This window comes from Prionailurus bengalensis, chromosome A2 (genome assembly GCF_016509475.1).
Source record: "Prionailurus bengalensis isolate Pbe53 chromosome A2, Fcat_Pben_1.1_paternal_pri, whole genome shotgun sequence".
In the NCBI taxonomy this organism is placed as follows: Eukaryota; Metazoa; Chordata; class Mammalia; order Carnivora; family Felidae; genus Prionailurus; species Prionailurus bengalensis.
In genome coordinates this window covers 146,578,133-146,603,504 of record NC_057348.1, presented here as the reverse complement: position 1 = coordinate 146,603,504, position 25,372 = coordinate 146,578,133, and the positions used below count along the sequence as shown (strand labels likewise).

Below are 25,372 nucleotides of genomic sequence, written 5' to 3'. Positions count from 1 at the left end.
ACTTTATTTGATACTCTTTTCACCAGAATGAGCTTGTCAGTGGATGTTGAAGTCCTTCATTACCCCTGTATCATGCCCCTCTGCCAATAAGTGTGTCATTTGTATTGGGAAAGCATTATTAATGTTGCCATAACAGGATCGCAAGGCTTGACAACGCACGGCCAGTGGAGAGAGAGTATAAGCCAAGACTGGGGTGGGGAGTACTCCCCGGGGCATGGGCTGCGAATACAGAAGCTGGCTTGGATTAGGGCAGCTAGGCTCCTGAAGCCTGGTGTCTCTTACCAAGGTAAAGTTCAAGAAGCTATTAATACTAGGCAGTCCAGCATGAAGGGCAAGGCCAATGTGTACCATAGTTTAAGGAGATCACAAGCAGGGGTGTGGGCATCTCTAGGGAAGAGACACACTAATAATGTCAGTATCGTGGTAAAGAAGGGCAGGATTCAGGAAGGGGTCCCAAATCTACAGGAAGACCGGGATGCAAGGCAAAATGACCAGAGACTGAAGGTGTGGAGGTCAAGGTGGAAGCCCCAAATTGGATAAACACAGGAATGGAAGGCAGGATAGGAGCAATCTACAGCTGTGTCTGAGGCTCACAGCTGACCAGACTGGAAGAAAGCACGATGCTGGGGCTGATACGGGTGACACGCTTTGTCCCCAGTCAGAATGGTGTTTAAGTATCGGGAGATCAGGGAGCTAGACCCCCCTCTAAGGTGGAGCTCCTTAGACAATCCAGCACTGGTCACCAGGAAAGGCAAAGACAACCTGCCAGGTGCTTTACTGTATGCTCCAGTGACAATGTCAGTTCTGCTTTTCTTTTCACCCAAATCTTCTCTACCAGGCATTAACCCTCAGGCTTGTGGGTTTCTATTTGCGTTCAGAAGTAACTCACAAGGTTACTCTGCTTTGCCTCCGATTGTGTGCTTCTTTCGAGCAAATTATATAGCTTCATATTGGTGGAATACGACTACAGCTACTATTTACTGATTATTTACCACCTACCAGGTACCACACTAGCTGATTTACATACACGAGTTTATTTAATCCCCACGACATCCTTGAAAGGCAGGTATTACTATCTCTCTCTAAAAAAAGAGGAAACTGAGGCTTATATGGTTTATGTAATCAGCCCAAGGTCACACATCTGGGACACAAAGGGGCTTGGATTTAAACTTAGTTTTGTCTAATGACGTGTCTATGTGTTGCTAAAGTGGCTACATTTGTCCCATGATACATCCAAACAATTCTCATTGACACCTATTAGCTACTAGATTTTTCATCTTCCTAAGTATCTACCCATCTACCTGATCCATCTATCTTCTTTTATGTCAAATTCCGTAACACTCCGTACTGCACTATGTAAGAAGCAGATCATTAATAAGTACTTACTGAATGAATTAATGCAGTTTAAAAACATGATTAGAACTACCATGTCCTCTCTTGTTTGGGTGTTCAGAGTCAAGTAGCAAGACTTCATCAGTTTGCTTTACAAAAATACCACATCCGTACACATTTGTTCATTACAAGGAAGAGGAGGGGCAAAGTCTTAAATCAGTACTGAATTAGGGAGACATATGTTATTCCCAAAGAAATCAGACGTGGGCAAATGTGTTTGTATGTTCAAATAAATTTGAGACGTTAAAATAAAGGGGTATACAAAAAACGGATTATCGTCTTCAGAAGTCTGAATCTGAAAATCTTGCTTGTGACATGATTTTCACATTTCTCCAAATCCAAGGTTGCCAGACTACTGTCCCTAAGCCAAATCCAGCACACCCCTTGTTTTTGTGTAGCCTGTGAGCTACGAATGGTTTTCCCGGTTTTAAGTAGCTGAGAAAGACTTTTTAAAAAGATGATATTTTGTAACACGTGACAATTATATGAAATGCAAACCTCAGGGTCCACAAATAAAGTTTAATTGGAATACAGCCATCCTCGTTCACTTACGTATGGTCTGTGACTGGTTTCACACTACAGTGGCAGACTTGAGTAGTTGGGACAGAGACTGTATGGCCCACAAAGCCTAAAAGATTTCCCATCTGGCCCTTTACAGAACAAGTTTGCTAACCCTTGGTCTAACTGAATAACACAGGATGTCATAACATTTTAAATATTGTTTAAACTACACCTATTATTTTAGTTTCTAACTCAAGGGCACTAGACTGAAAGGTGATGACATCTCTTTTGCTATGTAGAAGGTTTCCATGTTCTCAGGATAAGGTCAATCTCCTTTGGTAGCCCTACAGCCTCTCTTGACAACGGTAGCACCTTTCTGTAGGAATGGTAACAGACCGAGAAGCTGGTGGTTTCTCTAAGAGGTGATATATCTCTTCCTGCTAAAAGAGTTCTTTCTCTTTGATGGAAAACTGGGGCTGGGTATCCTTGTGAGTGGTTACAGTGTGTTACAGAACTGTAGTGGCACCGAAATGGATTCTCCAGACTCCATCAACTGATTCAAGGTGGTATGATGGGGTCAGATAGACGAGGAAAAGCAAATTGCTCTTTTTGTCATCACCCAGGACCTAAATAAAGACAAAAATGACTCAGAATGACCAGACACAGGTGAATATTACTTATCAGAATGTTTTTAGGAGGCACTTAACATCACAACAACATGGCACTCTGAGAGCTCAATCGATGTGATGGCTCAAGAGCAAAACCAAGGGAAGAGAACTTCCTTATTTTTTGTGAGATCAAGTTTGGTTTGCAGTAATGTTTAAGGGAATATGTCTTATTTATTTAATTTTTGAGACCCAAGGATACATTCTATTATCTTTCCGTATCTCTGCCTTTTTTCTCTCTCTTCCTGCAACCTTGTCTCTCTCTTTTTTCAATGTAACAAAAGTTTATTGGTCATTTATTATGTGTGAGGCACAGGACAAGGATTTATGAGAGAAACAAGGGAGAGTGAACTTTCTGGACCTTTTGGCAGCATTTAATATGAGTTGATCCCCCTTAACATATTATTCTCTTAGTTTCTTTGGTCCCATAGTCTCCTGGTTTTATTTTTCTGGTTTCTGATTTTCAATCTCTATTGCCATCTCTTTCTTTGTGTCCAATCTTTAAATGACCAGAATTTAGTCCTGGGTCTATTTTTTTTAATTCTATCTACCACCCTTAGTCAGTCTTCTCCCCAATTTATAAATCCAACCCTAGCAGCTCTCCTGAGCTTTGGACCCATATCACAAGTCTGCAGTAGACATCTGTACTCACACAGAACTTTGGTCTTCCCCTATAATTTTGTTACCACACCAAGATTCTTGTGTTTCCTTTCTATCTTGGAAAATGACACCTCTGCTCATGCACCAGATCTTGGAAAGACACTACCTCCCTCCCCACAACCCCTCCATTTCCCTTCAATCATCAAATTCTTTAAAATAACTCTCGACTCTGGTCATTTTTCTTCCTGTGAATGTTACCACTGTAGTCTGAGACACCATCATGTCTCACATGAATCTGAAATAATATATCCCCAGCTGGTCTCTCCACATCTGCTCTTGTCCTGCTGTATTTTATCTTCTCACAGATAATGTCTTTCAGGCAAAAAAAAAAATACATACATCATATATATACACATATATATGATTGTTTGACATCAGTCTACCTAGAACTACCTCACAATTTTTAACAGCTACCTACCACTCACTTATATAATGTACCATGATTTACTTAACCACTTTTCTCTCTTATTTATTTATCTATTTATTTATTTGAGGAAGAGAGAGAGAGAGAGAGAGAGAGCAAGGGAAGGGGGTAAGGGGCAGAGGAAGAGGAAGAGGAAGAGCATGGAACCCGACATGGGGCTCAATCCCATGACCCTGAGATCATGATATGAGCTGAAATCAAGAGTTGGATGTTCGACCAACTGAGCCACCCAGGAGCCCCTCCTTAACCACTTCTCTGTCGATGGACATGTAAGCAATTTCCAGTCTTTAACTATGGTAATTAATGCTCCAGTGAAGATCCTACAAGAGATATCCTTCAAGGTCTGTGTGAGTAAATCTACTGGACAAATACAGAAAAGTGGAATATCTAGGTCAAAGGCTTTGTACATTTAAGAATTTGATAAATACTGCCAGGTGGCTCTGACCTGACCGTGGACTGACCGTGTAAACGAGTGCCTGCTTCCAATCCTGGCCAAGTATACTATTAAACATTTTGATTTGTGTCAGCTTGATATGTAAAAAATACACCTCACTGCAGTTATAATTTGCATACCTCTTGTTAAGGGAGAACATTCCTTGATTTGTCATCCTCTTACCCAGTTTTCCAACATCCAAAGATTTTTTCTTATTGATTGATAGGAGTGCTTTGAGTTCTTCTTAAATAATCTGATTTCTACGTTCTTTCAGGTATCCTAGTGTTTTTTAAAAGCCACACTTCAGCCAATTTTTTTTTTTAATAATAAGTAATTGGTGGAGTATAAGGTCCATTATGGGGAGCGCATATGAAGAGCTCGCATGTAGAGGTCATGAATTGGTTTGCAGAAGCCCTGACTTCCTGAAAATAGCTGGACAAGACAGTCTTACATGCATACCTGTTTTACTTCATTTAATTTTACTAACAGGCCTGTGAGGCACGTGTTATTATAAACCACAAAGTGAAGTTCAGAGACTGTGAATGTCCAGGATCACACAGCTAGAAAGTTGTCGACTTTGGGAATCTTAAAAGCATAGTAATCCATCATCACTGGTGGATCATTCCTCAACCACACGAGGCTCGGATCCTTGATGCCTTTAATTTCTAATAATTATTGATCCTCTCTTTCTCTTTCTATAAACATCCTATGAACATTTCTGAGTGCCTATGAAATGCCAGGAATCTCCACGGGCATTACATTTCAAAGGGGTTATCAGCTATAAGCAAAAACAAAGAAACAAACAAATAAACAAAAACCCCAACAGTGATAAAGTTTTGCCCCTACGAAATAAATACAAAGGATGATTGGGAAGGTGGACAGAGAAGGATACTTTCATCAAGGTGGTCAGGCAGGGCCTCTTTGAGGAGGTGATATTTAAACAGATTGGAACGACCAAAAGAGTGTTCTAGGAAAAGGAGTAGGAAAAAGGTCATCGCGATTGAAGTCAGGGGGCAGTGGTGGGAGAGGAGATTGAAGAGGGAGTCTGGGATGCTGCCTAAGGCTTTGCAGGCCAGCAAGGGAGTCTGGACTAGATTCCAAGTGCAATCAGAAGACATGGAAGGATTCTAGGACGAGAAGTGATATGACATGATTTATGTCACTTTAGCTGTGAGGAACAGGGATAAGAGTAGAAGCAGGAAAACCAATTAGAATGCTATTGCACGAGACCGGAAGATGACATTTGACAGGTGGTGACAGTGGAGGTAGAATGAGACTGATTTTGGAAATGTTTTGGAGGTAGAGTTGACCCACATTCTTCATGGACTGGATATGAGAACTGAGGAAAAGAGAAGAACCACAAGGAGCTACATGTTTTTTTGGCTTGAGGAACCAGTGCACGGTGATGACATTCAGTTTGGAGGAGAAGGCTGCAAGAATGAAGAATTGAGTATCCCTGTATTATTTCCTTATTTCTTTATGCAGCCTCTACCTCACAGACCACGATTTCACTCTTTTGTTAAATTTTAAATTAATTTCTAAAATTTACATCCAAGTTAGTTAGCATATGATGCAACAATGATTTCGGGAGTGGATTCCTTAGTGCCCCTTCCCCATTTAGCCCGTCCCCCCTCTCACAGCCCCTCCCGTAACCCTCTGTTTGTTCTCCATATTTAAGAGTCTCTTCTGTTTTGTCCCCCTCCCTGTTTTTATATTATTTTTGCTTCCCTTCCTTTATCTTCATCTGTTTTGTACCATGATTTCACTCTTTTCCCAATACCTTTATTTTCCTTCTCTACTTGCCCTGGCCTCTTTCTTATCCCAAACAGCCACTTCTACCTATTTCCTCTACCCCCATCCTCTCCTCAATCCCATGCAATCTGTTGCTATCCCCCCTCTATCCCAATAAATTCCTTCTTGCCAAACACAATGACCTCCTTGTTCTGAAATCCAAGTCCTCATTTTTCTTGACCTTTCTCTAGCGTTTAATACTGTTGACATTTCCTCCCTTGGCTCCTCTGAAATGATTTGTTTCTGGTCCTTCTAACCTTTATGGATGTTCTTCCCCTGTATCTTTGTTTCCTTACTTTTTCTTTGCCTCACCTTTGAAATGCTGGCATTTTCTTAGGGTTCCAGAGTAGGTCCTCTTTTCCTCTTTCTCTGTACCTTTTCTTTTGGGGGTTTTATCTACTTCCATGAGCTATCACTTATTCTGATGTCCCCAGTGTAGCTCTCTCTCCTGGGTTCTAGACTCTCCTGTTCAATTACATAATAGAATTACGTTCTAGACTCTCCTGTTCAATTACATAATAGCTTCACTTTGATATCTTGTGGACATTTCAAACGCAACATGTTTAAAATCAAACTACTTACCTTCCCTCCTCCACTTAGTGTTTGTTCTTCCTGAAGGCTCCATCTTAGCAAATGGTATCATGATCCTCTCATTTACCTAAGCCACAAATCTCCTATTCCTTGATCTTGCAAATATAATCAATAATAAAATTCAGTTGGTTCTATGTCTTTGATAGTCCTTGAATCCTTCTCTTCTCTCCATTTCCATTCTTGCCCCCTATATTTTGATGTTTCTCATTTCTTTCCTGTAATACTAAAACAACCGCCTAAGTAGTCTCTCTGCTCACGGTGTTAATCACACTAATAAATTCTCCAAACTGGAGAATTTCCAAAGTGGACAATCTTGATCCCCTCAGCGTGCTCCTTGATCTCCTCAATGTCTCTCCATGGGCCTTGGGATAAGTTGAAACCTCTTAGGAAGAAATAGAAGACTTTTCCCAGTATAAGACCTTGCTGATCTTTCTGGGGATGTCCTTTAGAACCTCTGCCAAGCATTCATACAATGCATTTACTGAGAATCTACTATTTGCTGGGCACTGCCTTTCACCTTCAACTCTCTGGGCATAACTTTAAAAAAAATTTTTTTTAATGTTTATTTTTGAGAGAGAGAGAGAGTGAGAGAGACAGAGTGTGAGTAAGGGAGGGGCAGAGAGAGAGGGAGACACAGAATTGGAAGCAGGCTCCAGGCTCTGAGCTGTCAGCACAGAGCCCCACGCAGGGCTCGAACTCACAAACCAGGAGATCATGACCTGAGCTGAAGTCATTGCCTAACCGACTGAGTCACCCAGGCACCCCCACAACTTTTACCAGGACTCTACACAGAGTACGTTCTCTGCCTGGAAAACATTTCTCTTTAACTTGCCCACTTGTCTGGATACTTCTGTTTATCCTTCCAAACTCGCTTCCGAACTCATCTTCTCTGGTAAGTTCTGTCAGGGTTAGGCACCCCTCTAATAAGCTCCCTGTTGATGTCATCTCACTGTTGTGTGATCAACCGTGTCCTCATCTGTCTCCTTGTTACACTATAAGTCCTTTATTTATTAAAAAAATTTTTTTTTCAACGTTTTTTTTAATTTATTTTTGGGACAGAGAGAGACAGAGCGTGAACGGGGGGAGGGGCAGAGAGAGAGGGAGACACAGAATGGGAAACAGGCTCCAGGCTCTGAGCCATCAGCACAGAGCCCGATGCGGGGCTGGAACTCATGGACCGCGAGACCGTGACCTGAGCTCAACCGACTGCGCCACCCAGGCGCCCCTATAAGTCCTTTAGAACAGGCTGTGCTCTTCATCTTTGTATTCCCAGTGCTTAACACAGTACCTGGCACACGGCAGGCACGCAATCATGAATGAATTAAAGCGGCAGAGCTAGGTTTCAGAGTCAGGTCTTTTCTCTGTGGCACAAATCTCACCCTTCTTCTTGCCACATCTTCAATCGGAAAAATGTGAAAACCTGGGACAGGTGTATTTTTTCCTATCATTAATTAAAATATAGCCAAATAGATTATTAGCGCCATGAGGATTCAGTTGACTATTTATTTCTTGTTTAGCTCTTCCTCAACACTCCACGGTTTTGTTCATCAAAGTACTTGGGTTAACTAAATCTAAAATGACCAAAAGGTCTTTCCATACACTTTTATATCCTTTCTACCTCTTATCCTGTTGCTTCTACAACACCACCAAGGAAGCAGAGAGTAAGTACATCGGGAGTAAGGTTGGTTTTATTTTGGTTGTCTGGTAACTGACACTAAAAAATAATGTATCAACGGCAAATCACATCCCATCGTCCCTTCCCCCAAGGTGTCTATGGATGGGCGTTCAAGTTCCAGTGTTAAAATTTAACCTTGCAAAATCCAGCTAAAATTGAAATTTTTATGTAGTGACTTCAATATAATCACAGAACTTTGCAAACGGAAGGAAGCTTAGAGATCTTTAGTCTAGCACTTTCAATAAGCTTCTGTGAGGAAACCAATGCTAGGAGACCCAGAATGGCTTGCCCAAGGTCAGCCAGTCTAAAGGAGGGTAGGGGCAAATTTCCTGACTTCCAGTTGCCTCGTATTTCCTCTAAGCACCCTTTTATTTTCCATCTAAACAAATCATCCACTCCAGAACCCACCTATTCACACAGTGTGCATTTTTATGATACCGCCTTTGTAGTATTCTTGTCATAAAAAGGAAGGACCTTAAAAAAGAATTCCCCCGTCTTGTCCAGGGGGAATTGGTAAAAGAGACAATTAGTACAGAAAGTAACGGGTTCCTATTTTGCAGGGTAGCCCTGTAATCACACTCTGTTCTCTGAGCGCCCCAATGCTAACCCAACCTTATTTGTGCTCCCAGGGCCCGGATTCCATTCAATTTCATGCGTTATTTAGTCTAAATGATCTCCCCAGCTTCCATGTGTATTTTTTGAGCTTCATTTTAGAAATATCATACTTAAATCTACTCTCTACTTGAGTTTGTTTTAGTTCTAATGCTGAGGAATGAGGATTCTGGGTAAAAGAAATAAAGGTGATAGATTTTTGTAAGCCTTTCATCTCAAGAATGGTTTTCTCAAATGGCAACTGGCAGTCTAATTTATTCCTCAAATGATGACGTTTTCCATGGGAATTAGAATTTAATTGGGATAATTTGTTTTCACAGACAGCAGAGATTTCTTTCCAAGAGTTTTCAGTTTGATAATGTTTTACCAGCGAGTGCACGGAGACCAAATATAAACCAGTTCTGAGAAACAGGAAGTGAACCTGACTGGTCTAGTCTGCATGTCCCTGGCAGTGACGCAAATACAGAAATCAAATTAGGAAAACAAGATATGTGGGTGTGAGGCAATCGATAATAATCCAGGATGCTACAACGCAGGGAAGAACGCCTTTAACCGAATGCCACTCATTTTAATAACACCCTGAGAAGTTTGATTTCCACTGAACATGCTAGGGGTTCGGAGCAGAATGAGCTTGGGTTCCCTAGCAACAGCATGTGCTTTTGAGACCGTCATTAGCCTTTCAGTTAATCCCGCCAACCCCTTACTTCTAAATGTATGACTGACATTAAAAAAAAAAAAAAAAGAAAGAAAGAAAGAAAGAAAGAAAGAAAGAAAGAAAGAAATGGTATTTCAGAAAGTGCTTTGAAATTTCCAGGAGCAAAATGGAAAGGAATTGGAAAAAAAAAAAAAGTTGTCCTGAGAATTGTATCAGGTAAAAGATGTTCGTCGGTGCCCAGCCTTTCCCCACATTCACTGCTCTCAGTTCTGTTTCTGAATCTCCTGTTGGAGGGGAAATGGTTGAGAGTTTAGGGCAGTCCCCTCATGCAACATCAGTCCCAGTCTGAAAGTGGGGTGAGTAGTGGGGTGGCAGTTTGTGTGGGGCGGAGGCTGGGGGGTGGGTAAGTGGGATGGGAGGGAATAAAACAGAGGTTTTTTTCCCCATTTTATGCAGATTACATTATCCTGGTCGAAGGAGCTTGGGGAAGGAGGGTGGTGAGGGGGAATGAAGCTATTTTTCCTATTGATTGTTTAATTGCACCAGAGGCTGTTTGTCCGAGGCCCCTGGCCAAGAGCATTATTTTGGTGGCTAAAGTGAGGCCGGGCAGGTTTCCATCCCCTTCCTTAGTTTTAAGCAAGACAACCCTTAAAGCGCAGCCGAGCTATAGGAATATGGTGTATGCTGACTTCTGCTACTCAGATGTACCCTAAAGCGCCAAGCCTGATGGGACGGTGGTTTTCAAACCCTGAATCATTGCTCTAGCTCTGTCCTGGGTTCGGGACGCACAACTCCTCTTTGTAGCCTGCGGGGCGTTATTAGAATGGTAATTATTGCTGCGTTTGGCTGGTCATCCTTATTATGGCCTGGGTCCTTTTCGACTGGACACTGGGCTCCTTCAGTTTGGCCGGGTGACTCCTAGTTCTCCCCGCCTCCCCACCTAACCACCCCCCCCCCTCCCTGCGCGCTCCCTTCCCAAGGCGACCACCTGCGCCGCCCCACTTACCATCTGCCCCGCGGGGAGGGCCCCTCGGGGTAGCGGTGCCCTCCCTGCTCCCGGGCGGCTCTGGGGGAGCTCGATGTTTGCCTCCAGCCCTCCGCTACCGGAGAGATCAGGTTCCTCCCTCCTCCCCCTCCAGCTCCGGCCGCCGCCGCCGCCGCCTCCTTCTTGCATGACACAGCAGAACCGCAGCTGCTGCAGCAAGTCCCAACCATCCGCCCAGGAAGCGCCGCAACCGGGACTCGGGAGGGGCAGAGGGGGGCGAGGCTGGGGCCACCGCCGAGGGGGATTCTTGCCCCCACTTTGCACCACACACTTGTTTCCCAACCCAGGGGCATGGGAACAAAATCAGGCTAAAGCCGACCAGGCCGAGCCGTTGAGGAGTGCTGGGGTTTGGCGTCAGAAGGGATGGGACCAGAGAGAAGGGTGCGAAGGAGACCCCAGTAGGGGCAGGACATTGCAGGGAAGGAAGAGGCCGAGAAGTCAAGGGCCAGGCTGTGAAGGAGAATAAAGGAGGTCAAAGAGAGGTAAGGAGGGAGAGTTGTTGAGAAGGGAGACGGAGCTGGGGGGGGGGTGGGGGTGGAGAGCTGCAGGGGAGGGAGGACCGGGAGGGAGTACTGGGGGAGGCCTGAGCTAAGTACCCAGGCAGCATGAGGGCTGAACTGGGAGGCAAGGGCACAAAAGGGGAAAGGGATGTTGGATTCAGGCATTACATAGGAAGGTAAAAATTGGGGGACATATTATGGCATTAGAAGGGATGTAGTGGAGATCATTCATCATGGCTGATGAGGTAAACTGATGAGGTGGAGAAGAGAGAGAGAGTCGAGGCAAAGCCAAAAGAACGGGTGATCTTACATCCCACCCTTTAGTTTCCTGAGAAGTTTTTCGTAATTCCGCCAGTACAAACAGGGAGTTTTCCTTATAAATGGAACAGCATGAACTAAAGCATAGAAGTAGCTGTTTAGCTCAGATTTACAGCACAGGATTTCCATGGTCCACAAAAACTTTAAGGCAGAGATTTGGGATTTAAGGCATAAGCGCATAAAGGGGTGGTGATTCAGTAATCCCGAGGGCACTCAAAACTGATGTTACAGTTTCCACACAGCACTGGATTTGAATAAGTATTTCAGAGTGTTTGTTAAATGTTTCAGTTAAATGCACTGGAAATGATGACAAAATTATTGGCTGCAACTATCCTAAAAATGCACCTGCTCTTTTTCTTTCTCTCTATAGTCACGTACACACACATACGTACACACACACACACACACACACGTACGTGTAATTTCGAGGGTCTAGCATGTACAGTATGATTAAGGGAAACATATGTTTTTCGGTTGATTTTATTTCCTACCAAAACACACGCTACTAGCATTTTACAGCAAACCAGCTGCTTCTCACCATTTGAAACAATGTGGTCAGAAAACTAATGCAAACACTGCCACTTTGGTTTTGTTTGTACCTTCCAGGTCACATCTACGTACCTCACTTCCTGACACAAACAAGTTTTTACTGTTGTCAGCAACAAAGCCCTAATATAGCTGCGGAAGAGAAAAACTGCATTGCATTTAGCCTCCTGCAAGCATCATCAACAGTTACCGGAGGAATGTAATTCCAGAAAGCTTTAAAGCTGGTGGTGATGGTAATTATGTATCAGATGCCTGATTCTATTTCTGTTATTATTGTTTTGTCATTTCTGTTCTACCCAAGAGCTGGCTGAACTCGCAGAGAGACGAATCCAGTTTTTCTTCTTGACTTGGTACAAAATTAATCAGACCTGATAGAAAACTCATTGCTCTTGGGGAAAATCAAGTAGGAGCCACGAAATGTCATTTTAGCAGAGCGTGGGTTTTGCGACTGTAGGAAAGGATTTGAAGACGCTCCTTCTGTTCGGTTTCCTATGTAACGAGCAAAGGCTACACGCACGCACAGACGCCACAGCTCCCGGATGCTGTGGCTCCCTTATCTGGGCTCCCGCAGCGCCAGAAGCCCCTTCGGGATGCTGCGAGGGGCTCCCGGTGGGTGGTGGTAGGAACGCTGCGGCCGCGGCCACTCCAGCCGCTGCTGCTGTTGTTGCTGCTGCAGTCACGTGGGAGCCCCTTTAAGTTTCCATAGAGAGGCCTCTCCGGTGTCACATGATGGACATGATATAATGAAACAACATTGTGGAGAGGAAAGCATTAGGGGAGCCCACGGCTACGAAAACAAGTGAGTGAGAAGAGGTGGGAGGAAGAGAAACTACGCCACCTCCCCTGCAGCCGAGCCGCACGCAGCAGCCAGCGAGAAGTGGGCGACGCCAGGGGGGAGGGGGGGCAGGGAGACGGGGTCCTCAGCCCCGGCCCGGGGACCCCGCCGCCCACCGCGGAAAGAACAACTTTTAGCCGGCAGCCTCGGCCACCGCCGCACCTGTCTCCGGAGCCTCCATCGCTCCTCGTGACGATCAAAGGGAAATTCTAGAAGAATATGCTCTACAAATATACATGCGCATCATTTTCCTCCTCGCGTCTGGAAGGAGGAAAGAGAAAGGGATTCTAGCGGCAGCGTGCGTTCCGCCCCAAGGTAAGTTGTGGAGGGTGGGGAGAGCCGGCCCAGCGGGACTTTGGGGTGGGAATTTTGTTCCCGGTTTAGCCCTCCCGAGGTGAACGGGGCGTCCCCTCGCTCCTGACGAGGCGGACGGGTCGGATGGTCCAGCAGAAACATTTCCACTGTGGACTGTTATTTCCTCTTTCGCACGCCCGGCGGTCCCACCCTCGGACTCCCCGGGGCCCCTGGCCTCCCCCCGGAAGGGGCGGCAGGTCACGGCCGGGATGTTCGGGAGCGGGGCGAGGGAAGGTAGGGGTTGTGGCGTTGGCCGGGAATGCCGAGGCGGTTTCGCCATGTTTGTGTTGCTAAGAGCACTTTTTTCCCCTTTGAGGTGGCTTGATGCCACATGGCTCCTCCGGAGCCGCTGCCGGGTTGAGAGAGAGAGAGAGAGAGAGAGAGAGAGAGAGAGCAAGAGTGTGTGTGTGTTTTCAATGTCCGCATTCCAGCTAATGTTGCGCAGATAAAATTCAAACTTGAGGTAAACAGAAGAGGAGGAGGAGGAGGAGGGGGGGGAGGGAGGGGGAGACTGTTTCCATTTCGAGATCCCACCTCTTCACTCGGCGGAAACCAACATCCCGAATCTGGAGAGCGCTCGCTGGTTTCTCCCACCTACCCCACCTTTGCTGTCGACTAGAAGTCAGGCGGCGAGGGGGAGGGTACTTATGGAGGACGCGGCGTCTGGGTTCAGAAAGGGAAAAACACCCCTGGCACTCGGGCCTGGGGCTACCTCCTCCTTTTCGCCGGGAGGGATGGAGGGTGTCTTGGGATCGCTCTGGGCCTGGGGGACGGGAGGTCGGCGCTCCCGGGCGGGGCGAGGGGGTGCTTGCCCCACTCCCTCCCTCTTACTTTCGGGGACCGGACGGTCTCGCTCCCACCCCACCCCACCCCAGGCGCAGGTTCCTGCAGGCGGGCTGGGTGGGTCTCCGGGCTTCCAGAGGGCTGGTTGCGTAGCAGGTGTGTGGTGGGCATTTCTATTTTGCAAGTCTTGCATTTGGTGGGACGACGTGGATGGACAGAACTGCGTCTTAATTTTTTTTTTTTTTTTTTGCAAATTAGGGAGAAAAATCAAGACGTTCCACCCCGCCCCTCCTGTTTTAAATACGGATTCAGCTCGAAGCTAGGCTGAAGGGTGAGTGGGGATGTTTAAGGGTGAGGGTGAGCTTCGTCATGTGGAAACTAGGCTTTTGACAGCTTGTGGCCACCCCCCCCCCCCGCCCGGGCAGAGTGCGGGCTCGGTGGTCTGACAGGGGTGACGTCCCGCGGGGTGGGAGCAGGCGCAGGGTCCCGAAGTGCGCGAGGGTCCGCAGCCCTTGTCGCGGGGGAGTGCCTGGCCACGTGAGGGTGGTCTGCGGAAGCGCCGGAGCCGAGAGATGGGCGTGAAGTGCGTAGCACAGTGGTGCCGGGGGCGGACACGAAACAGCCGTGGGCGGTGGAGCGCGGAGGAGCGGAGACTCGCGCGGGCCCGGCCCCGGAGCCGAGGCGACCGTTTTATTCCGAGCGGCGGCCGGAGCCGGGCGCCTTCCCCGCCGGGCCGGCGTCCCGGGCGCGGGTGGGTGCGCACTTCACGGCCCTCTCCCGGGAGACCGTTTCCGGGCGGGGTCCCCGGCCACGAGCGAGGGCTGTAAACAGGGTGGCGCCCTCTGCCCTCCCGCCCCCGGCCTGCCGGTGCGCGCGGCCGGCGGCGCCCGGAGCGGCGGAGGCGCGGCCGCGGCGCCGGCCAGTGTCGGCGGGGGCGCGCCCGCTCCCCGCCGCCCCCGCGCGCCCCCGCGCGCCCCCGCCGCCCCGCCGGCCGGCCTCCTCTGTTTTTGTTTTGATGGAGCCCGCGTGCAGCTGGCGCGTGTCGAGTCACGTGCCAGGGGCGGGAGGGGCTGGGGCGCGGGAGGCGAGGGCGCGGTGACGCACGCGTCCGGAGGGCCTGCCGCAGGGCTAGGGGCGAGGGGGCGTGTGCCCCCGGCAGATCCCGGTGGTGCAGGATGTCCAGGCCGCATCTGGTGGGGTTCGTGGGAGTTGATGCTCGGTAAGCCGTATTCGGACGTGGGTGTGAATCCCACCGCACTTCTAGTTCGTCGTCACGGCATCTAGGCGAGCCTCATCCATCCGGGCGGGGGCCCGGCGTGCGCTGGTTCGGTCCAAGATGGAGCAGACCTCACCGGCGTGTGTATTTTCTGCGGGCACGTAGAGACCTGTATGTCGTGCTTAATCCTGGCTGCAAGTTATAAACAACTTGAGAAAGACTCCTATGCGTGGCCCAATCCCAGACTGATTGACCCCAAATCCAAATAGGGCTTGGACGATAGAGTATTTAGAAACAAACCTTTCTCGGTGTGTTTGATGCGCCGTGAGGGGCGAGAACTTACCAGAGGTCGCCCCCGTGATGGCATAGATGTTTGTGAAACGATCTGTAGGGAGGAAATAGTAAAAAATAGCTTAAATAGTTAACACGTATTAACACCAGATGGGTCACTGCCTGCACTGTGGCGACGCGGGTATGGGTATTTGATGAAACATTGTCGTCCCCATTTTACAGCTGGGACATTGAAATTCACGAGGAGAGGTAAGAGTTGGTCAGTGTTGATACCTGATTAGTACCCGGGGAGGCTGACTCCAGACCTCATGCTTTAGACCATTGCATATGCTGCATCTGAAATAACACCTTGACCTAAGGGCCATGGATTTGAGTGAATAGGAATATTTACATGTCTGCCCACGATCCCGCGAGTGTATGTGCGTATGTTTATGTATATTTTTTATCTACGAAGTTTTACTGGTATTGTCGGGGGGGGGGGGATAGGGGAGAATCCCTTGGTGAATTCGTTAAGGCCTATAGGCTACTAATATTTACATGAAGTTTATTGTGTCGAGAGAGGGATCCGAGTAATGTGAAGAGAACAGATTCTGTGGAAGCGTTTTGTTTTTGTTTTGAGGCTTGAACATAGCGTTTGTGAAGTGAAGAGTCTGGAAGGTGCAGATATTTTCTAAGGATTTACATGAGCAGCCACAATAAGCCCCTTCGGTTCTTACTAATGACTGCCGTCTAGTATTTGTTAGCTGTAAAGCAGACATAGGCATATTATCAAGTTTTAGGGATTGGTTTTCATGTGGCGTGCAGTTTGGGTTAGAAAAGTTTATAGACCCACTGAGGCAAGCCGGACACAAATATGAGTGTCATGGGTCTGGCATGGAAATGATCTCTCTCCTTCTCCTGTCATCCCTGTCCTCCTTAAGCCACCAAGAACACTTTTCTCCAGCATTGCCTAACCAGTTGTGGTTCATTTGCACAGCTCTGCACAGGTTGTTCCTCTGCTTCTTGAGGACCTGGTTCCAAATTTCCCCTGGTTTCTGTTCAGAAAACATTTAAATACCCTCCCTGTGTCACCGCTGTGTTCTGTATGTATCTGTGTTGCTGCATGTTTTACAACACAGGGTATTTTTGTTTACACGTTAGACACTCTGACTAAATCCAGCTTGTCAAAGGTGCTAATGGTGATTCTTTGTATATCACTGGGACACAGTAGGCACGTAAGTTTATCGTGTGGGTCTGAATTGAATTTGTGTTGCGTTATACGTGGTGTTCGCCTCTGTCACCCATCCTCATTCTTAAATGTCTTCATCTCCTCTGCTGCTAGCTTATTAGGCTCAAAGCACACATCCTTGAACAGAGAATACGGAACAGAACCGTATTGTTCTTGTGAAAGGAACAGAACCGAAGGAGCAAAATGTAATCAATTTTCACTTGTTTCCGAATTTCATTCCCAGTTGGCTAACTGGACCGTGTGAATTTTCTTGGTTACTCCTGTAAACTGGGATGGATGCTCAACATCCTCACTTTTCAGCTTGTTTAGGAAAGAAGAAAGGGCACTCTGTTATAGACGGACGTATTTTATGTGCCATAGCAGAGTATAGATGCTTAATCACTTTTCATTACACTGTAATTTTTAGATTTGGTATTACAGGGGTATTTATAGAGCAGCATTATCCCGTAGAGCTTTCTGAGACCATAGACATGAATTTTACTGATATATTTATAATGACTTCAAGTAATAGCCACTAGCCACTTGAAGAGTTTAAATGTGGCTAGTGTGACATAGGAACTGATTTCTAGTTGATTTCAGCGTAAAGAGCCACCACTAGCTAGGGGCAAAGGTATTGGACAGCACAGCTACGGAGGATTCGCTTATGGTTAAGTCTAGTACTTGACAGGTAAACATTTAGGCTGAAGTTATTCTGCCTTTACAAGAAAAATCTTGATTCATTTCCTAGGGCCTAACACTGTGCTTCTCGTTCATAGATTATAAGGTGTTTACTAGGTGATATTTTCGACCTATATGAGGTCTTCATATTATAGAGCATTTGTCTGTGTGTTCTGGGAACTTTCCACGTAATTCACGTCATCTCCCTTTTTTTGGGAGCAGAGTGGAGTGACTATGAATAGTTGTAATTATGAGTAGCTACAAGTCAAAGGGATTTGAGCCCTTGACCTGTAAACTGAATGAAAGTCCCATAAGCATAATCATTACTTCTCTAAGATGTGTTGTGAAAAGCAGGCACTGTGTTTGTCCTGCTGACCCTTGTATCCCTGGTGCCTCATGCAGTATCTGACACCTTACCAAGTGTTTATAATTAGTTGTCGAATGGATGAATGTTCAAGTAGGTTAACCCCTCTAATGTGGCTTCAGAAGGTACATGTGTAGAGCTGAACAAGAGGCTGAGTACCAGTATCTACACCGTATTTATGGTTCTTCCAAGGAACGCAGTCTTTCCCAGGACGTTATTGTTCACTCAGTGACTTTGATTTCTTCCCTGTAAGGTATGTAGCAGGACTTGTGATCCTTTATTGATAACACAGAAGTAAAGTCACGAGAAGATTGGTGGTCAGGTCATACAGAGAGAGTTGGAAGCGTAAGTCAGATTGAAGTAGTTACTTCTTTTGCCTTATGCACTCGTCCCCGATTCTTTTTCAGTGAAATAAACTCATGGCACTGAGCTGTGTTAGAAAATTTGGTTTGTAAAGTTGAAGGTAATTATGTATGTTAATAGAGTCTGAAAACAGCTCTGAAAATACATCTAGTATGGCATGACATGGAGAAAAGAGCTTCAACATGAGAAACAGGAACGGAAGCATTTATTTCTTAAATCTCTAAATCTCAGTCTGTGGTAATCCTAACACCCAAGTTATAAATTTCTCAAAGGGAATATTTAAAAACGTAAATAGAAACAGATGTTTAGGTTGTGCAGATAACCACTACCAGGCTTTGAAATATTTATGTCGGAAGGTACTATATACGTCAAACATCTGTTCAGAACGAGAGCCCCAAGGCCCACAATTGTAGATTTCATTTCATGTGGTGGGTGCTGTATTGGGGAGTTGATGACGGAGCCCGATATGTGGTCTGGTGCTTGTCGAAGGTGGTGCACAGGCTGCTGTCACCGCTGTGCCTCAGACTTCCCTTCCTCGTGGTGTGAGGTGTGGCTGGGTTACAGGCTCGTCCTCATGCCTAGGACGCAGGCTAGCTTCCTATTTTTCTGCCACTATGTGTTCCACAAATGAAAACTAATTTTGTACTAGAGTAAGTAAAATATATTTGAAAATGCAACTCTATCATTTAGAAAAGATCACGTGATACATTCCAAGGTAAAACATGAAGTGTATTTTTCGGGGGGGGGGGAGCGGGGAGGGGAGGGCAACTTTCCCTTTAGCGATTTCTGGCCTCTTAATCCATGGCTCTTTACACACATTTGGTGTGCGCTTCTTTGATGTCAGTGGTAGTGGGGGGAAGCCCCAAAACTGTTAACCACGTGTCCCATAAATTTGGGGGCCCTTAAAACCAAAACCAAAACACAACTATAACAAGACAAAGCTAACCTCTCCTGTCAGCAACAAAAGTTAACCCAAGCAATTAATTAAATATAAAGGACTGTGAGATTTGAGTTGTGTAGAGGTCAGTAACATGAAGGGTTTTTTTTTTTAAAGGCACTAAATGTAAATTATTCTAGATAAAAGAATTTATATGTGTTTAACCATGTAGCAATAATAAAAGAATTCGTATTGCAGTAGGTCAAGATGGATGTATTTGTCTAGAAGATCCTGTGGGACCACTTCGGATTCAGGTGTGTAGTTAAAGAATCATTTCAGGTTTATTGAGAACTGTCCCTAGTGACGTCAGTCACTAACTTGGTATAATAATTGAGGGAAGTTAACTGGTTTCATTTCTTTCTCCTCACTGGGGTGGGTGGATTGGATCACTGGTTCCCAGACAGCGTGCGTTAGGCTCACCCAGGGCTTGTTAAACCCAGATTGTCGGACCCCCGGGCCAGAGTTTCTGACTCAGCAGGTCTAGGGTGGGCCTCACGATCTGTAGTTTTTGCAAGTTTCTAGGAGATGCTGCTGCTGGTCGGGACTACATTTTGAGAACCACTGGATCAGATCATCTTTTGTAAAGTTGTATAATCTTGGGCCTGTTTCTTCGTTTTCAAGTGGCAGGCACCTGTCCTTTGAATTCTGCAGTATCGTGTCCTTTAAAGATTGCTGGATGGCAGACTGAGTTGTAAAAGTTTAAAATGGATTAATTTAATTTTATGAGAATTCAGGTATTTTGCAAAATCTTTGGATCTGTTCAAATTTAGATTGGGTATTCTCACCCAGTAGTCAAGGTCCCCAGTTAAATTATACTGAAATATTTCCGATGTTATTAAAAGACAACACTGTTCTCTGTTTCTTAAACCTGAATGTTCTGTCAAATATAACCAAGCAACTTATAATAGCTCCAGGATATGATGGAGCACATTACATAATTGGGAGCTCACTAAATAAAATGGTGTTTATGAGACAAAGCTCCTTTCCTAGTTAAAACTCTGTGAGTTTGGGTTCTTGGTAGATGGATAGCATTAACCTGGACATCCTTCCAAGTTAACTGCTTTAGCAGAAGAGTCACGGCTACAGGAAGGAGATGCTCGTTAGGGGATTAAGAGTAAGTTGTCACGGCATGGCCATTCCCTGTCTTGAGGACTTTGGGGAACAGTGGAGGCTCTGCAGTTTGTAAATGAGGAGCGTTTCGGGCTAAAATCTGGTAGGACGTCTGTGGAGCCGGGAGATGTCATAAAGCGGCCCTCGCAGGTCGCGTGTACTGTTCTGACCCAGAGTGTTTATTTTTGTGGTGGTGGTGGTGGCAGGGGGAAGTAGTGAAGGGGCTTTGGGGAGGGGTTGGTGGCGATTCTAAGGCATTCTGACAAGTTGTGCTCTGGAAATATTCCATGTTAAACTAGACTCCCAGGTGCCAAGAGCCAGATGGACTCACAGTCTGAGGTGAGTTGAAGTGAGGATTGACAGTACATTCTAATGTGAGTGAATTTATGGGAGAAGAAAGGATAGCAAGAATTTTTTTTTTTTAATTTTTTTAATGTTTATTTTTTCTTGAGACAGAGACAGAGTGTGAACAGGGGAGGGGTGGGGAGAGAGGGAGACACAGAATCCGAAACAGGCCCCAGGCTCCAAGCTGTCAGCACAGAGCCCGACGCGGGGCTCGAACCCACGAACTGGGAGATCATGACTTGAGCTGAAGTCGGATGCCCAGCCACTGAGCCACTCAGGTGCCCCAGGATAGCGAGAATTTTTAAGGGAAAAATCTTACCTGAGAGCAAGGAAATAAAAAAGAAATGGGTGAGGTGTAGGGGATGGCAGGGTAAAAATGAAAGGTTTTAAGTTTTTTAAATGTTCTAAAACTGTGAGTATGTCAAGACTAGTTAATAGCACAGGGTTCTTTGTAGAAAATAACTTAATGAGTTTTGCTTTTAATTTCCAGTGAATGCTTCAAGATACCACCAGATGCTATTATTTGACTTCTCTCGCATGCCTTTCCAACGTTCTGCCCAAGATCCATACAGTGCTTACTTTTTTAGATTGCTTTATGATCGTTAACTTGTTTAAATCAAATTCCTGGAAGGCACACACAGTGTTTATTATTGGATGTGTTTTACGGATTAGGAAGCAAATCATTTGTGTAGCACAGGCCACAAATCTGGGCGGGGGCCATGAGATCTCACTGCTTTTCACGTCTGCTGGTGTTAATTTTATCTTGAAATTCTCGGTTTTCTAACTGCTTTTATAAAATGATTGAACCTTAAATCTTAAAGTTGAGTCAGCATCCATATAATTGATTTTAGACTGCATTTCAAGGAAAGGGCCTTAGATTTTGATGTACTGTTTATTTCTTTGAAAAGGACCACATGTGACTTGCTGCTCGTCATTTCTTGACTCCAACCTCTGTGACATAATCTTCGGAACTAAATCTGTGACACTGGTTTGAATTCTTTAGACTTGCGAGTTTGAGGCTGGGGTTGACAGTCTCTGTATGACCGGAGTGCTGGGGATGGCCCTTGGACCAGTTTTCACTCAGCAGTGGGAGGCGGGGTGTGCTGCTGTGTTACCTCCCGCCTTCCCCTTCCTCAGCATCTTTTAAAAGCCTCCTGTGCTTCGGGGAGTTAAGACACTTAGTGTTTTTCTTGTATTTAATCACATTAGCACCGGGCAACATCGTCTTTGCCCTTGTCACATGTCTTCAGTTTCCTCTCTTCCAACTTGTGTCACTTCTTTTCTTAGTTAGGCATCTAGCTTCTCAGGCTGACTTCTGGTCGGCCAAAGCCCCCCATCTGTGGATTTCCTTCATGAGCCTGCCTCCACGTGTTTCTCTTCTTCCTTTCCCTGCCAGTTCTCTCTCCGTGTGCTGTGGCCGATTTTATTTAGTTCGGTGGAAAGGGTATTAAGGTAGAGTAGTGTCAGTAACTATAAGAACGATTAGTGGGTACGTGCCCCTTGGGATGCTCTAAGTGCTTCGTGTTCTTCCCACGGGATCCTAGTTCCCACTTGCTACGGAACCGTGGGGGAGAATGTCCAACTCTGTGGCATAGGCTGTCATCTGGAAAACGGGGGCTTGGTGGAGTGAGGTGTGTCTGGCCCTACAATGTTGTGATTGAGTTTATTCACCCTCGCAGGAATACTTCAGCTTTCTGAAAGATACGTGTTACTCAAGACTGGGGTCTCGGTGTAGGGGTGTTGCTGCTCAGTCCCAGGAGCAGGATCCAGGACTCCTTATTTCAGACTGCCCGCAGTGTGGCCGGCCTTCTTTTTCCTTCAGAAGCCAGGGAGGAGCCTCAGGGCACCCTTCTCCATTCTTGTGCCATCTACAGTAGAAGACCTGAAAACTGAACCTGAACACTCCACTTTGGAAAGGTTGTTGACCCCGATCTGGAAGATTTTGCCACTTCTCATCTCCATGGTGGTGGCATTCTGCTTCTAAAGACATCTTTTTTCATTGATGGTTCATTAGGGGAGTTTCTGGGAACCTGCTTAATTCTTCTGTTAATTCTTGAACAGCTTATTAAAAAAATGCTACCTCACAGGTTTTCTCTTGCAAAATTATACGCGGTCTGTGACCTTGAGTGCCTGTTTCCTAGTTCTAGGGGAATTTTTGTTAGTACTGAATCTTTCTGTAATGTTCACAGCTACGCCAAGCTACTTATCTGTTCATTGTCAAGGCCACTGACAATTGTTTTGCTTTCTGCTTTCGTGTTGATGTATCGTGCATTCATTGCACGTATTGTCCATTTTCTAAAAATCTATGATTATCTTTTTTGTTTCTTTATGTTTCCAGAGAGATTAATCATTGCTGCGCCAGGAACACTCACTTACTCAGCTTTGTCTTCAGTGTTGTTCATATTCCTTCAGCTTTTCCTACCTATTTAGTTTTTCAAAATTGTATGGTACCTAATTCTTAGAGGCTGTATCCCAAAGGAATTTGTGAGGACTCTTTGAATTTTAGGGATTACTGCCCGAGGATGCAAGTATTTGGTAGCAACAAGTGAAAAGTATTTTCTTTTAAGTTCATTTATTTTTTTGAGAGAGCGAGAGTGCATGCACATACACGGGGGAGGGGCACAGAGAGAGGGAGAGAGAGAATCCCAAGTAGGCTTCACACTGTGAGTGCAGAGCCCCACGCGGGGCGCCGTCTCATGACCTTGAGATCAGACCTGAGCTGAAATCAAGAGTCGGATGCTCAACTGACTGAGCCCCCCAGGCACCCCAAGTGAAAAGTATTTTTAAATAGAATGCTATTCATAGGCTTTCTTTGGACTTTATCTTTAAAATCTGTGGTCTAGTTGATTATGCCTTTTAGTTGGTTTGTGAACAGTTAACTGTGGTTGCTGTGTTTATAAGCTTCTCCTATTTTCATGACAAAAGGTATAAAAATCCTGTTTTTCTCCCACTCTTAAAGGGTTCAAAATTAAAATTCTTTCTGCTACAAATTTAATTCTTCTGAAAGGGAACAGAGGAGTTTGCCCTTTGCCATTTATATTTGTTACTACCTAGCTAGTAGTTTGGAACAAAGACTTTGTAGGCTTAGTGAATCAACATGCTGTTCAGTCCTTTCATATCAGCTACAGAATATTTTTCAGTAGTAGCAGATCATTTGCGATTGTAAACAGAAATATCCCAACAACAGATTTGCTTTAAAAAGATTTTTAAAATGTTTATCCAGATAAGAAATGCCTCCCCATAGCTGAAGAACATTTGCTCCTATGTGTGTGGGGTGGGGATGGGAAAGTGGTGGTGATGGTGGTGTCCTGGCTTATCCTGAGCTCATTCTGTGTCTCATGGTCCCAGCCCCTTAACCCCAGGAAGGGCCCAGCAGTTTTAGAGGACATTGGCAGTGGGACCCCGAGAGGGACTGGAAACGCCCTCCTCCTTACTGCGTTTCGTTCTTGTTTTTGCAGGGTACTCGTTGTTTGAAAGCACTGAAATGCAATTGTATAAATATACATATTGCTTGCTTACATCTTTTTGGATCATTGTGCTCTTTTGGAGTTAAGGGATCTAAACTCTGGGAAGATTACTAATTAGGAACAGGTCAGGTCCTGGATATTCCTGGTAAAATCCAGTGTATTTTGGATTGCAGCACTTTTCTGTGTTACTTTTCATGCATTGGAATCCTCCTAATCCTGGACCTGGAGTCTAGGAGCAGGCCCTAGTTAAGTATGTCCTCTCTGGGCAACTTTTGTGTTCCAAACTAAACCAAAGGAAACAAACAAACAACGCTTAAAGATGTCTGGGATCCGTCTGAAAGTGTTGTGTCATGTTGGCACACCATGGCCTTGGGATCCTGACAAGCCATTTTCGGCCGTTCCTCTCTTTCTTGTTTGTTCTTTTTTTCTTCCTGTGTTCTTTACCGTCTTCACTTCTTTCCCTTTTTTCCCCCCCTCTTTGGGTTCTTTTCTGTTTCTTCTGTTCTTCCTTTCTCCTTTCCCTTTGCCATTCCTGGTATGGATAGCCTAGTGACACCCTGAAGTTACTGTAGGCATTTTTTTTTAAACCTAATGGCAGCCCAGAGCTAAATACAAGTTTTCCTCTACGATTCTGTGCTGATGCAAACGATCTCTGAAGAGTTTCATATGTTTATATAGCATATTCTATGTTGAATGGAAAATATTATGTGAGATACATTTCATATGGATGTTCAGATTTTGTGCTCAAGGACATTCTGCCAAAATTTAGGTAATAGTAATCATACAGATAATGAACTTCAGGATTCTTTCTATTTATGAAATTGTTGGTAAACGGCGATGTTGTCTGAGTTAACATAATGATTTTAAATTGCTTAAGCTTGGGGTAGTTGGGTGGCTCAGTTGGTTAAGTGTCCGACTTTGGCTCAGGTCATGATCTCGTGGTTCGTGAGTTCGAGCCCCACGTCAGGCTCTGTACTGACAGCTTGGAGCCTGTAGCCTGCTTCAGATTCTGTATCTCCCTCTCACTCTGCTCCTCCCCACTCGTGCTCTGTCTCTCAGAAAATAAATAGACATTAAAAAGAATTTTTTTTTTAAATTGCTTAAGCTGTAACAAAGTTTGGTGAAAAAATGTGACAGTCGAATGGGTTGTAAATACGCGATGATTACTTACGCCATTCTCAAGGGATCAGAGTATATTCTAGTTCCAGTGGCTTCACAGCTGATTGAATGCCTCTTCTTATTTTATAAATAAGGCAGCTTACTTAATTTTACACGGCTGGTTAGTGGCATAGATGACCACAGTTAGGTGTTCCACTTCACTATCCACCCTGCTTTTTTGGACAGAAAGTTTAATTTATGAAATTTCGAGGTAAAATGGGCAGAGAAGCCTGAGAAGAATGTACACATTCTAAACCTAGCTTGGCTTGAATTTATTAGTTATGAGGTGTTGGATGAGGTGATTAACTTCTCTGGATCCCAGGTTTTGGACGGATGTACTTGAAGCTCCCCTCCAGGACCGTGACTTGTACTCAGGTGAGAAAAATGAAAGAGACACAGGTTTCCTTGTTGTGCATTTCCGCGATTTCAGCGTGTGTCTGATTTCAAGTAGATACT

The 25,372-nt window shown here is 45.3% G+C and overlaps 1 protein-coding gene and 1 long non-coding RNA gene across 4 annotated transcripts in view; one reads left to right on the top strand and one right to left on the bottom strand.

Annotated features, from left to right (window-relative positions):
• MKLN1 (muskelin 1) overlaps nt 1-10,511 on the bottom strand; it is a 382,687-nt gene extending 372,176 nt beyond the window's left edge. Inside the window, exon 1 of the mRNA XM_043590475.1 lies at nt 10,406-10,511. The gene's annotated coding sequence lies outside the window, so the exon portion shown is untranslated. The remainder of the gene's footprint in view (nt 1-10,405) is intronic.
• A 25-nt stretch (nt 10,512-10,536) lies between these two features.
• Nucleotides 10,537-25,372, top strand: part of LOC122488756 — a 176,784-nt gene continuing 161,948 nt past the window's right edge. For all 3 annotated transcript variants that reach the window (XR_006298684.1, XR_006298685.1, XR_006298683.1), the window contains exons 1-3: nt 10,537-10,926; nt 11,869-12,958; nt 14,039-14,111. This is a non-coding gene — a long non-coding RNA (uncharacterized LOC122488756). The remainder of the gene's footprint in view (nt 10,927-11,868; nt 12,959-14,038; nt 14,112-25,372) is intronic.